The sequence below is a fragment of the Phocoena sinus genome, chromosome 3, assembly GCF_008692025.1.
Source record: "Phocoena sinus isolate mPhoSin1 chromosome 3, mPhoSin1.pri, whole genome shotgun sequence".
Lineage (NCBI taxonomy): Eukaryota > Metazoa > Chordata > Mammalia > Artiodactyla > Phocoenidae > Phocoena > Phocoena sinus.
In genome coordinates, this window is record NC_045765.1 from 93366635 (window position 1) to 93381023 (window position 14389).

The 14389-nt window shown below is 38.9% G+C and overlaps 1 non-coding gene across 1 annotated transcript; it reads right to left on the minus strand.

Annotated features, from left to right (window-relative positions):
• Positions 1 to 10617: 10617 nt before the first annotated feature.
• On the minus strand, positions 10618 to 10724 carry LOC116752460. Its single transcript, XR_004349526.1, has one exon. It is a non-coding gene; the product is annotated as a U6 spliceosomal RNA (small nuclear RNA).
• Positions 10725 to 14389: the final 3665 nt, after the last annotated feature.

Here is a 14389-nt window from a genome sequence, read left to right on the forward strand (position 1 = left end):
GTTTTGTCAAATGACTCTATACTTTTATAGCATTTTCCCCTCACATTTTCTTTTTTGAACAATAATTTCTTTGTTCAGGAATTAATTGCCTCCTATCCTCAAGCCCTCTCTTGTAGAGCTGTCTCTCTCTCCTTCTGTTTAAGGCTGAAGCTGTTGCATCAAACATTTGTTGCACTGCTATTATCCAAGAACTTCTTTTCCTCATGGTCTTGCATTGAATGCTTTTTTTGGAATTGTGTCTTTTTGGTTTATTTTCTTTTTACAGTGTACTTCCTAAGAAAGAATTCTTAAATGTTAAAAGTGTCATTTTAAATATAAGAAAATATCTTCATTCTATACTGCCACTTGACTGATCTTTTGTTTAAATTCTATCTTGAAAATACTTTTTCCTCCAAATTTTGAATACATTACTCCATTGTCTTTTTTTGCGGTATGCGGGCCTCTCACTGTTGTGGCCTCTCCTATTGCGGAGCACAGGCTCCAGACGCGCAGGCTCAGCGGCCATGGCTCATGGGCCTAGCCGCTCCGCGGCATGTGGGATCTTCCCGGACCGGGGCACGAACCCGTGTCCCCTGCATCGGTAGGTGGACTCTCAACTGCGCCATCAGGGAAGCCCTTATATACTTTTATATTATTTTTAGGAAAAAAGAATCATCCCCTACAATTTTGTTTGTTCATTTTCTCTTTCAATAACTTCCATTGGTTGGATATTGAACATATAAAATGGTCCTCTTATTTGCTTATCCTTTCTTTACTTATTTCCATCTGTTTGAATTGTTTAGTTTTCTTGAAAGTGCACTTGATTTCAAGAGAGCAATTTCTAATTTTAAATACACTATACAATTTTTCAAAAGCTCTTTCTTTTTTTATTTTTAATAACATTTGTTCTTTTTTAATGGACACAACATATTATTGTCTTAGGGTATTAGTTGCAAGGTTCTTAAATTTTCTTTTGTTTCCTACATTGTCTTGGTCTCTTCTTGATTTTCTTCTTACTTTTGTGTCTTTTCTTATTCTGTTTTGTATGTGAAGGTTTTGGTCACATCCCTGGTGAGCCAGGCCTCCTTGTTCATAATTAAGTGTGAGGAAACAAATAACAAGCCTTGAGCACCTGGATGATGCTTGTCAAAAGTGGGCATCCCGTAGTCAAAATCAGCTTTTCTTCACTGAAATATCCCCAAATAAACATATCTGTGCTTTTCATTTTTGTTTTAAATCTGGACCAGTTCAGTTTATCCAGTGAGTAACACCACTAGTCTCTTGCATCAGGGTTGTTCCTGCCTGCCAGGGTCCTGGTTCAAGTGCCACAGGGAGGAAAAAGGCGAGAGTCCCACTCTTTGATTACAACTCACTTAATCACTCCTTCCTCTTTTTAAAATCCCATTTCTCCTTCCTACCCTTTGTTAGGACTCTAGACTTTGGAGAGAAGGGTGGTAGTAGTGAGGGTAAGTAGTCCATGAGGGGTGGAAGGAAAAAAAAAATAGAAGTCCAACCATTTTTTGTACAGGTTTTAATGCCTGTTTTCAGCCCTAACCCTTATTCATCCTTAGTATATTTGATACATGTGAATCCTGAGCCCTCTGTGGTTTAAACCAGCTTATTCTCAATGGTATTTCTGAATCTTTCTTAATTTGCTATCAGTTTCCTGACCTTCTTCTGGCCTCCAAAAAATTGTTGAAATTTCTTGTCCAATATGTTTTCCGTTGTTTTATCCACTTTCTTTTTAAAATTTATTTACTGTCATGTTAAAGTTGTTTGAGGGGAGAAGATAAATGTCTGTAGTCAGTCTGCCATGTTTAACTTGATATATAGCTATGTCACTGACACTGTGATGCTTTACACTATGGTAATTATATTTAGCTCTCGGTTCCATTTCCAGGATAGTCAAAGGACTATGTTCCATTCATCTCTAATTGTTTGCATAATTCCATGTATTCCTCAAAACAATTAACCAGCAAGTAAGATAAAGTCAGGCTCCTAATTCTTACAGTTTGTTGTCTTTCTCTGTCTTTATTTCATATTTATATTTTCATTTTCCCCTTTTCTTTATTCTCCTCCCATAATATTATATAATATTTCAGTTAAAAATGTCTCATATCAAATTTGCAAACAGATAAATGGATAAATAATGGAAAATAAAGAAATGAAGACAACTAGATACATTTTTGGTACTGGTTAAAAGTGGTTTGAATTAAGACAAAGACTAATGTACTTTTAACTTCCATCTTGAGTCAGTCAATGAAAATTTTCTTTTCCTCTCCTCCTCTTCCTTCTTTTAACAATTGACATTCTTAATTCATATGAAGCACAATGGGGTTTACTATTGTGGTTAGAATGGAGAAGAGAGGTGAAAAACACATGGGCTTTACTCCTCTGCACTTATACTGAGATCTTGAGAAAGTTCCTCCATCCAAAGTAGTCTAATTCTCTTATATGGAAACTAGGAGCTAATTATACATTAATGAGAGTTTAGATATTCATCAAAATTTATAGACTGTTATTACTTATTCTAGTCATAAGTCTGAATGAGTAAGTACTGTTTGGTAGAAAGTTATTCTCTCATGTTCTAAAGATTTTGTTAATATGTTGTTTTTAGTAGTGCCAGTGACTATCTAAAACTCATCCCATGTTTAAGAACCCCCAAAATATTCCTTCAAATTGGAAATAAAAATTATTTTATACCAGTCTTCTGCTTAAAAACCCTCCAGTGTCTTAGTTTACCTAGAATAAAATTCTAACCCTATATGAAAGCCCCAAGCCTATCTAAAAATACAAAATCTATATGAAAACTCTTCTATCTCATGTGCCTCTATTTTCTTTGTGTGTGTGTGTGTGTGTGTGTATATATATATATATATATATATATATATATATATATATACTCCAACCATGCTGGCCTTCCCTCACTTCCTCAAATTCTCCAAGTTTGTTTCTATTCCAGAGCCCTGGCACCAGCTGCTCCCTACATGTGGAACAGAGTTCTTCTTAATTTAATGTGACTCCCTCAGTCTAGTTAGTCAGATTGTAGCTTAAATGCCTCCTTCAGAGAGACTGTCCTGGACCACATATTTAAAGTAGCCTCGCTGTCTGCTGTCACTCTTCATTTTACCACCCAATTTTAATTCTTTGCAAAATAGTTATTACCTGATATTTTTGTGTTTGTTTCTTCTTTATCTCCTTCATTTATATTTTATGGTTAATCTCTCTAGTTGTTAAAAAGCAAGGTTTTTGCCAATCTATTTTACTTTAAAATTCTCTAGTGTTTGCATAGTATTTGTTGTTTATTGGGCACCTAATAAATATAAACAGTAAATTAAAGAAGTACATAATATTTCAAGTAATTTGTTAGTCAATCTAGGTGTAATTAGTGGAGAAAATTGCTAAAAGTAGAACCACTGAAATAATATTAGAATTAACATTTATATCTTTAAGATGATAGGTGAGGGGGATCTAAGATTTTTAAAACATGGAATAAAATAATAAATCTTGTGCTATTTACAATATGCTGAACATACACCATTCTAACAACTTTCAAAGTATTAAGATCCTGGTTTCATGTGCAGGTGAAGCATAATAGCTTTTAGATGATTATAAATCATTTCACATCTTCACACGTGATTTGGCACTTGCTTCTTAGACTCAAAATCATATAAAAATAATTCAACCATTGCATATTAAAAACTAAGACAGCTTGGAGATAAAGTTGATTATATCTGTTCCATTGAGTTTAGAAAGATTTCCTAGAGCTATTCTCACAGTCCTGAAACATTACACACGATTTTCACTAGTCATTGTGAAGGACCAGGTAAAGACTTACCTTACTAATGCATCATTGGAAAAAAACAAGAAATTCTATTTTAGAGAAAAAATGCTGTTTTGGTTCAAAGATGATTTGAACAAGGATGATCTGGATGTTATTTAGAAACTGTAGGCACTCACGATTTGGAAAAACATTTCTAGAGAATAATAGTAATATTTTTGCAAGTAATCTTAAGGAGTTTGTGAAAGAAATTTAAAAGTGTGTATTACATTAGATATTTAGAATTCTGCTTGGTTATTTAGTAGAGTTAGGCTGTGTTTTATAGAATATTACTATTTAAAAGATAAGATGGATGAGAATAAGGAGTCATTTAGCTTCTGTATCCCATCTCTTCTTCATTCAGTCATTCCAACACACGTGCCCATATGAAGATTCTAGCTAAGTAATGAAAATAGAACTTTTAAAAATTGCTTGTTTTAAAACATTTCTACCAAGAAAGTAAGCTAACTGCTGGAACACAAAAGCTAGGCTAGTTATTGAAATTAGCAGCTCCCAAATGTCAGAATCTTAATTGTCAAGACTTATTGCTTGCCCACATCACATAGTCCACTGCAGTCTGGCATCTCTTCTCAAAGCGGTGATTCAGAGGCTCAGCCTCCCCCTCTACCTTGTGGTTCTTCTTCAACATATCAACTTCAAGTTTGCCTCAGAAGTAGAAAGAGAGTAGAGGGCCGTACGGAAATTTAAGAGACCAGGCAGCGACTTCCCTGGTGGCACAGTGGTTAAGAATCCGCCTGTTGATGCAGGGGATATGGGTTCAATCCCTGGTCCAGGAAGATCCCACATGCTGTGGAGCAACTAAGCCCACGTGCCACAACTACTGAGCCTGAGCTCTAGAGCTCGCGAGCCACAACTACTGAGCCCACGCACCATAACTACTGAAGCCCACGCACTCTAGGGCCCACTTGCAGCAACTACTGAGCCCACATGCTGCAACTACTGAAGCCCGCACGTCTAGAGCCCGTGCTCCGCAATAAGAGAAGCCACCACAATGCAAAGCCCATGCACCGCAACAAAGAGTAGCCCTGCTGGCTGCAGTTAGAGAAAGCCCATGTGCAGCAATGAAGACCCAACGCAGCCAAAGATAAATAAAAATTAAATAAAAAAAGAGACCAAGCAAAGAAAAGGTGCACGTTCTATTAACCAGAGCTGAGTCACATAGCCCTGCTAACCTGAAGGAGGCAGGGAAATGTAGTAGTGCCCAGGAGAAGGAGGCAAAGTTTTGATGAGAAAATAGCAGTATTCTATCCTTACTCTTTAATAAAGTCAAAGTGTTAATTCCCACACAATGGCAGCCATAGAAGTAGGCTACTCAGATCTCCTTCAAGAGGACCTGATACATGGAGCATAGTTGATTTACAACCCTAGCTGTTACAGCTTTGAATCAATCACCACAGATAACACTTTTCCCAAGCTGCTATGAATCAATGGCTGAGTTTGGCCAGTACATAGGAACCAGACCATTCATGTTCAATGTGAGATTCTTTAAAGAATAACTTGTGCTTTGAGTCTACCCACTGGCTTAGCCAAGACTTTCTTAGAATGAAAGTACATTCAGAGGCTGGTTCTAAGCAATCCTTTCCTCCTTCTCTCCTTTCATAGTTGTCAAACCTACATAGTGGTCTGAAGCCTCTTCTTACCTACTCCTACTCTCACTTTTATCCTTCACAGAGCCACCACAATAAATCTCTCAAATATCTAATCCTGTCTTGATGCTTACTTATGAGAAGGCCTGAATTGATGCAAATATTACTAAGATTGATTCAGGAAATCAGGCAGCAAGGTGAGTTTTGAGAATGGCTCACTCCTTAACTGGCTGACAAAGAGGACTTTGTTCTAAGTGTAATGTGCAGGATGGATAATCTCTGGCACAAAATGGCAGCCTAATTGCTGAAGGTTCCAGCAGTGATGCCCTGGAAAAATGTCCTGGTGTAGAGGAATGACCTTGTTGGTGCTATGATTCTGGTATTTAAAAGATTCATGGAGAGCAACTCCTTCAAGGACAGTGGCGTTATCTGGTTACTACTAGGTTGTGTTTGACAACTTGCAAAGAGAAAGCAGGAAACTGAGGGTGGTTAACAGAAAATTAAATATTTTGATAGCTAACAAAAAAACCCTTTCTCCTCCAGAGGAAGAGCAGACATGGGTGATGTATTAGTTCAGGCTGCCATAACAGAATGCCAAAGACTGGGTGGCTTAAACAATAGAAATGTAATTTTCTCAGAGTTATGAAGATTAGAAGTCCAAAATCAAGGCATCAGCAGGGCTGTTGTCTGGTAAGGGCTCTCTTCCTGGCTTGCAGATGACCACCTTCCTGCTGTGTTCTCATATGGCCTTTCCTTGATGCATGTAAATGGAGTGAGAGAGCAAGCTCTGGTGTTTCTTCTTCTCATAAGGACACCAGTCCTGTTGGAGTAGGATCTCACCTTTATGATTTCATTCAACATTATCTCCTTAAAGGCCTTATCTTTGCATAGAGTCACATAGGGGGTTAGGGCTTTAACATGTGAAATTTAGGAGGACACAGTTCAGTCCATGATGGTGAAAAGCAGAAAAGTAGACATGAGACTTCTGAGTCACAACACTCCAGAGATGATCAGTCATTGTAGGTCTGTTATGCCAAGGTTGGGGCCTTGTTTGAGAAAACTTGGTAAGGATTCTGGTCACCAGTTTCAGTGTGTGGCAGTTTTCTTCCCCATACACCCCATCAATTCTCTGACATCAGCTGGATGTCCCTACAGTTCAACTCAATTCTGACACTCTCTACCTGGAGACAGCATCAGACTCGCAGGTTAAGGACTCAGTCCCACAAGACTGCCTCCCTACTAACTCCTAGCAAGCCCAGGTTATCCTGTGCTTTTGACCAACCAGCTACAGATTGGAGGTTCCAATGACCCCCTCACTCCAACCTTGGGTTCGATTAATTTGCTAGAGTAGCTCACAGAACTTAGAGAAACACTTTGCTTACTAGATCAATCACTGGTTAATTGTAAAAGGATATAACTCAAGAACATCCAGATGAAAGAGATACATAGCACAAGGCATGGGGAAAGGTCGTGGAGTTTTCACGCCTTCTCCACGTGTACTATTCCTTTCAAATCCTCACGTGTTCACTAACCTAGAAGCTCTTTGAGCTCTATCCTTTAGGGGTTTTATGGAGGTTTCATTACATAGGCATGATGGATTAACTCATTGGCCATTGGTGATTGAACTCGCAGTCTCCAGCCCCTCTCCCTTCCCCAGAGGCCAGGGGGTGGGACTGAAAATTCCAACCCTCTATTCATATGGTTAGTTCTCCTGGCAAACAGCCCCCAACTTGAGGTGTTTTCCAAAAAGTCACTCCATTAACAAAATGCACCATAATTGCTCTCACCATTTAGGAAATTCCAAGGGTTTTAGGAGCCCTGTACAAGAAGTGACATGAAAACCAAATATATATTTCTTGTAAATAAAAATATCACACTTAGGAAGCTGGTACATAGGTGGGAGATAATTGGATGGATGCTCCTGATGATCTCGGTAATGTAGACCTCTCTGAACTCCCAGAGCTCCCAGGGGTGGCTTACATCTCCCTGGAGAACTCTGTAGAAAGACATTACAAAGGCCTCTCCCCAGCAGTGCAATATGAATCCCCTTAAGGAAATGTCCCATCTCCTCCCCTAGCTGCCAGTCTGATAATAAGGGTTAAATCTCAGTATATCCCAGCTGGGCCTCATAAAGGAGGATAGAGGATAGAGTACACACCAAGAAAGAGGCAAGAATTAGCTTGCATGTTTGATAGAGTCACAGAGCTCTGTAAGACATGTCAAGAATCCCTGGGATTAGGCTTTAAAATTGTTTAAGGGGTCCGGAATAAAGACAGGTTAAGCAAAAATGTATTTGCTTCACAATACTTTCTAAGGATGTGGGATTTAATATCTTGCAAAGAATGGGGCAAACTCTTTGCTGGGTATGCTGTTAGGTGTGTGGAAAAATCAAAGATCTATGCTGGGTAAAGTGGAAATTCCTAAATAGAATTCAGGTATTGGTATATGGCATGAAGTATATGATAGAGGAAGGAATAGAGTCTCAGGGAAGTGGACATACTGGAATGGACATATTGTATAAGGCCAGAAAATCCACTAGATGATTAAGTCTCATCTCCAAGGCCATGAAGAATGTACTGGTGAGAGGGGAACCAGCATCACTGAGAAGTTCAGGGGTTGGTCTTTTCTGAAGGCCAGGGCTGTTAGGAGGAGAGGGACTCACAGACCTGGGCTCTTTACTATCTAGGTGGCTTATAAGGCACCAAAGTAACAGACACCAGGGGGCACTGCTTACAGTCAGGAACCAAGAGGTCCTAATTACTGTAACAACCAGAAAGATCAGAAAGGACAGTCAAAAAGATTTGTAGAGATGGTTAATAGAGGATGGTGTCTATATAAGTAAAACAGATGGGCAGCCAACAAGTGTGCTGCTTAATATCTACAACCAGAAGATGATAAGAATGGAAGGACAGAAGATTGAGAGCAGTCACTTCAATAAACAGTCATAATTCCTTGTTCAGTTTCTGGTGATTTTCACATACAGACTTTATTAACAGAAGAGGTGTTCAGCTCCCTAGGAGGAGAGACCTACAAGCCACAGCAAGTGTATACTATATTATATACTATCCCCAAAAGGGCCCAAGGTCACTTACTTCAGCGCCTTTACACTGGGGAAAGAGGAATGCCAGGACATTTTGAGAACTATTGCACACAGAATTTGAACTGATATCCACACTTAGAAACTCAAAAGTAGCAAGTAAAAGAGGCCAAGTAATAAAGGCAGTCCTAACTAAAGTCAAGCTTACAATAGCTAATGGGTCCACGGATAGAACCATGTGACTATTATTTTCCTAGTCTCAGATATATAATAGGGATTGGCATTCTTGGCAGTTGGATAACACTCACACTGAATTCTTGACCTGTGGAATAAGCGTTATCATATCATAGTGAAGATAGCTAAAGCCAAGTATGAACTCTGAAACTGTTCTGTCTTACCCCTGACCAAGACACCAAATTAAAAAAAAGTATCACACCCTGGGGCAACGGTGAAGATTACTGCTTCAATTATGGACCTAAAGAACATAGGGATGGTGCTATTATATCACCATTTAATTTTCCAGGATTCATCATTTTCTTCAGGGGCCTGACAGTCAAATTAAACAGTAAATATTACTTAGTTCATCTTATTGTAGACTATCACAAGCTCAACCAAGTAGTTTTCATAGAAATGGAATCAACAATATCTAGATTTTGTGTCTGGCTTCTTTCACTTAACACAATGTTTTTAAGGTTCATCTATGTTGTATAATGTATAAGTACTTCATTTCTTTCTATTGTCAAGTAATGTTCCATTGTATAGATATACCACATCTTTTATCCATTGTTTTTATCTATTTATCAGATAATGGACATTTGGGTTGTTTCCACTTTTTAGTTATTATGAATAATACTGTTATGAAAAAATATATGTTCTAATGTGAACATATGTTTTTAGTTCTCTTAGGTATATATCTAGAAGTGGAATTGCTGGGTCATATGATACCTCTACATTTAACCTTTTGAGGAATGCCAAACTCTTTCCCAAAGCAGCTGAACCATTTTACATTCCCACAAGCAATATATGGGGGCTCTAATTTCTCCACATCCTTGCCAACACTTGCTATCATCTGTCTATTTTGCTATAGCCATCTTCCTGTGTGTGAAATGATGTCATTGTGGCTCAGGTTTACATTTCTCTTATAACTAAGGATGTTACGGATATTTTCATGTTTTTATTGGCCATTTGTATATCTTTTGAAAATGTCTATTTAAATCATTTGCTCATTTTAAAGTTGGATTATTTGTCTATCTTTTTATTGTTGAATTGTAAGGGTTTGTTACCAAGCAAGAGCTCATTGCTCAACACCCATAGAAGCTAATACTATGACACTAGCTTTTGAGAAAAGAAAAGTACTTTATCTTGAGGTTGACCAGCAAGGAGACAGGAGGCAGGGCTCAAATCTGTCTTCCTGATCTGGAGTTCAGTAAAACTTTCATGAGTTAGGGGAGGATGTGTTGGAATGTGGAAGCACTGGCAGGGCAGGTTTCCACTGGAGGGCTTTGGAACTTGGCCATGTATGGTAAGGTGTGGTAAAGTGGGCTTCAGCATCAGATCTTCCTGGACAACAGACCCTTGGCTTTTGAAAGTGTTCTTGTGTTCAGGTTCCAGTCATGTCCTAGTCCTTTGGTTCCATAGAAGGGAGAAACTTTAGTTCTAATTATTATTTGAGGTCAAAATTTTCTCCTCTACTCATGCTTTGGTTGCGTGACTTGCAGTTTCGTTCTGTTGTTTCTGAAAAACAACTCAGTATCTCATTATCAATAGAGTAGGACCAGATTGAGCTGGTCCTGGGGTTATAAGTTCGTTATATATTCTGTATCCTGGACCCTTATCAGATAAATGACTTGCAAATATTTTCTCACATTCTGTGGGTCATCTTCTCATTTTCTTTTTTTATTATAATACAAAAATATTTTCCTTTAATAAAGATTTTCACATCATGTTTAATAGGAAACAACTAAAATGTTATGTAAAGAGCCCAGGAGGTAAATTTTTACTATTTATCTTTCAGATCATATCATTTTTCTTCAAAATCTGTACATATGCTTGTGATGTTTTCAAAACTAGATCTTTATATAGATTTGACTCATCAGTAGATCCTAGAGGAGAAGCTCTATAGGATTCAGATTCAAATTCAGCAGCAGCTTCTTCTAATTTCCTAGTTATATTTTAAAAATAAGAAACACTTCATGAATTTGCATGTCATCCTTGTGCAGGGCCCATGCTAATCTTCTCTGTATCATTCCAATTTTAGTATATGTGCTGCCAAAGTGAGCACAACTTTTCATTTTCTTGATAGTGTCCTTGAAGCACAAAAGTCTTTTTTAATTTGGATGAAGGACAATTTATTTATTTTTTCTTTGATTGCTTGTGCTTTTGGTGTTTTATCTATCATTGCCTAATCCAAGGTCACAAAAATTTACATCTGTGTTTTCTTCTAGTAGTTCTATAGTGTAAGCTTTACAGTAGGTCTCTGATCCATGCTGAATTAATTTTGTGTATGTTGTGAGGGAGGGGCCCACCTTAATTTTTTTCATGTGGATATTCAGTTACCTGGCATCATTTGTTGAAAAGGACTAAATTTTTTTCTACTGAATCATCTTGGCACCCTTGTCAACTTGCTGTGATTATTACTGAGAAGAGTATACTTAGACTTAATCTTATTTCCCTCCCTGATTATTGTTGGTCATGTTATCAAGGTTTGTTGCCCTTACTAAATTTTTTGTTCTGTTAATAAAGGTGCTATAGTGTTTAATCTTAGCTCTATTTTTAAATAGCTTCAAACTGCCCACAAAAACTTTTACCTTAGCTTCTCCAATTCTAGAGTTCTCTATTTTGCATAGCTGAATTTTTTCTCAAGTACTGCCCCCTCCACCTCTAGGAGGGGCACACAACTTTAGTTCCCTCAGTATTATTTAGGTTAATGTCTGCCTGTTCCTTTTAATTTGAATGGCAACTTGACCTGGCATATATTATTGCAGGGGTCAGCAAACTTTCCATAAAGAGCCAGATAGTGAATGTTTACAGCTTTGTGGGCTTTATGATCTCAGTTGCACCTCCTCAATTCTTCTGCTGTAGTGCAAAAGCCACCACAGACAATTTGTAAGCAAGTAGATATGATTGTGTTTCCATAAAATTTTACCTGTCAAAATAGATGGTGGCCAGATTTGGCCTATGGGTTGTGTTAAACTGACCCACCTATTATTGGATCACAGACTCCCTTATAACTTTGTGGACCTGTTTGTTCAGTGAATATTTATTGAGCACCTACTCTATACTAAATCTTCTAAGTGCTCAGGACACGTTGTTGGACAAGGCAAAAAAAGGCCTGTTCCCTAATTAACAAACAACCAACCCTATATGCCAAAAGAAGGAGAGAGAGAGAGAGAGAGAGAGAGAGAGAGAGAGAGAGAGGGAGAGAGAGAGAGGGGGGAAGGGAAGAATGGAAGAAGGGAAGAAGGAAGAGGTGAGGGAGAAATAATACAGAGAAATCAGACTGTAGTAGGACAGGCAACATTTACTAGAATGTACTCTGCAGAGGTGATAATGAGAGAAACTTTCAACTATGTGACGATCTGGGCAAAATATTCCAGTAATGAGACAAAGCAAGTTCAAAGTCCCTGTGGTGTGATTTAGAAAAGAGAGAAATGCAGTGTTATTGAACAAATTGATTCAATGGGAGAGTGTTAAGACTTGAGGTGAGAGAGGGAAGTGTGAGAATTGTAAAACATTTGGATTTCATTCTAAATGCAACGGGAGGACACTGGAAAGTTTTAAGTGGTCCAATTACATTACCTGATTTATTTTTAAAACGATCACTCTGATTATATTTGGAGAGATTTAGCAGGAAAAAGTATCAGAAGGGAGTATTTTGAAGGTTATTGCCGTAATTCAGGAAGGAATTCAGGAAGGGCTCAGTAAGGGAGATGGCAAGAGGCTTTGGTGAAAAGTGTATTGATAAAAGATAAATTTGGAAGTAGAGCCAGCAGGCCTTACAGATGGACTGGATTAAATTGATAAAGAAGAGAGCAGAATGATGACTTTTTGGTTTTTGGCTTGAGAAATTTGATGGTGCCTCTTATTGACATCTGGAAGACTGAGGGAATAATACTCTTTCTTAGAGTTAGGGAATATCCCTTACATGCCTATTTGATAGGGAAAAGATATGACTACATAAAGAAGGCAGGGATATATATGTCTGGAATTTGGGATGAAGTCAGGGATGGAGATAAAAATCTGGAGGTCATTGTATAATAAAAGGTCACAGAAAAGAGAAGAGAGCTCAGGAATGAACTCTGGGCCAGCCCAACATTTATGGCAAAGTAAAGCAAGAAGATGGTAGTTGTGCAGCTAGTGATAGAGGAGGCAGAGTAGAAGGAGGACTGATTAGAAAAGAAAAAGACAACACTTCAGTGAGGCATGAGGAAGAGGGGGAGAGTATACTGTCACAAAGTTAGAAAAGACAATTCCAAGGAGGACGTAAACAGACTAGTATAAAAAATATGGTAATGGTTTCTTATCAACTCTTTATCAATTTTTTCATAAATTTATTTATATTTTTGGCTGCGTTGGGTCTTCGTTGCTGTGCGCGGGTTTCTCTTGCTGTGGAGCACAGGCTCTCAGTGCGTGGCTTCAGTACTTGTGGCTCATGGGCTCTAGAGCTCAGGCTCAGTAGTTGTGGTGCACGGGCTTAGTTGCTCTGCGGCATGTGGGATCTTCCCGGACCAGGGCTCGAACCCATGTCCCCTGCATTGGCAGGTGGATTCTTAACCGCTGTGCCACCAGGGAAGCCCTCTTATCAACTCTTTAAATGAGTGAAATTAGCTACTGTGTCATGGCTACATATGGTACCTTCTGATTATGTATCTTTCCCCAGTTAGTAGAGGAAAGAGGGCTAGTCTGGCCAGCGAGATTACATGGAACTAGGAGAGGGAACAGAAAGTTTCTCAGGTGAAATGTGGGATATTAAAACCTGTGGAGCCAGCAGAGCTGAAACTAGTGTCAGAGACTAGAGTCTGAGAAGTCAGAAGGGGGCATCTGGATGGTTATCAAAGAGAAGATGCCAGGATCAGATATCAAAGCTTGGTTATGGAACCAGGAAGGCAGAAACTACGGATTGGAACAAGCATGAGAAAGCTGAGAATAGATGGGAGGTGTCCGGATCTTCTTCACAGATCGGGATTTTTTTTTTTTTTTCTTTTAAAAATGTAACAGCCCAGGTGTAGCAGTGCTGGGTCGGGAGCTCAGAGGAGATTCCAGTCCCATAAACTACAGGCTCTCTTCTCCAGCTGGAGTTGGCTAAGGCCTCTTGTGTACTGTTGAGTAGAAAGCCCTGGCATGCTCTGGTGAATCCTTGTTGAAAAGTGGTAATTTGGAAAGTAGTAAACAATTCCCCGTAGTCAAGGCTGGCTTCATGTGTGTGCAACCTATGCAGCTGCACAGAACCCTGTACTTAGAAGGGCCCCATGCTTGGTTTAATACTCTGCCATCTTGAAATGTTACCATCTTGAAATTAATTTTTTTTTTCACCAGCAGCTCCACATTTGTGGTTTGCACTGGGCCTTGCAAATTATGTAGATGGTCCTGCCCATAATCGCTTTTCTGGCTACATATTTCACATATTTTTCTGACTGTGGGGTCAGTTTGAGTCGGTGCTCTTCCTGCCACAAAGCTAGGTTAATGCACCCCATCTGGTTATAGGTTTGTATCTAAAGGTTAGCAGATAGGAGAATATAAAAGCCAAAGGATATGAACGATGCTTGTCAGAGTAGGTCTTAAACTAGGAGCCATAAGTATAGCTCAGGTTTCTGGATGGCACATGGAGGAAGGAAGGTTCCTTGGTGAACAGTGTAGTGGTGCCTAGAACAGAGAGGAGACAAGGTACAGGATGAAGGTAGCATGCTGGTGAGAGGTCCACCACAACCCAGACAACAGCAAATCATG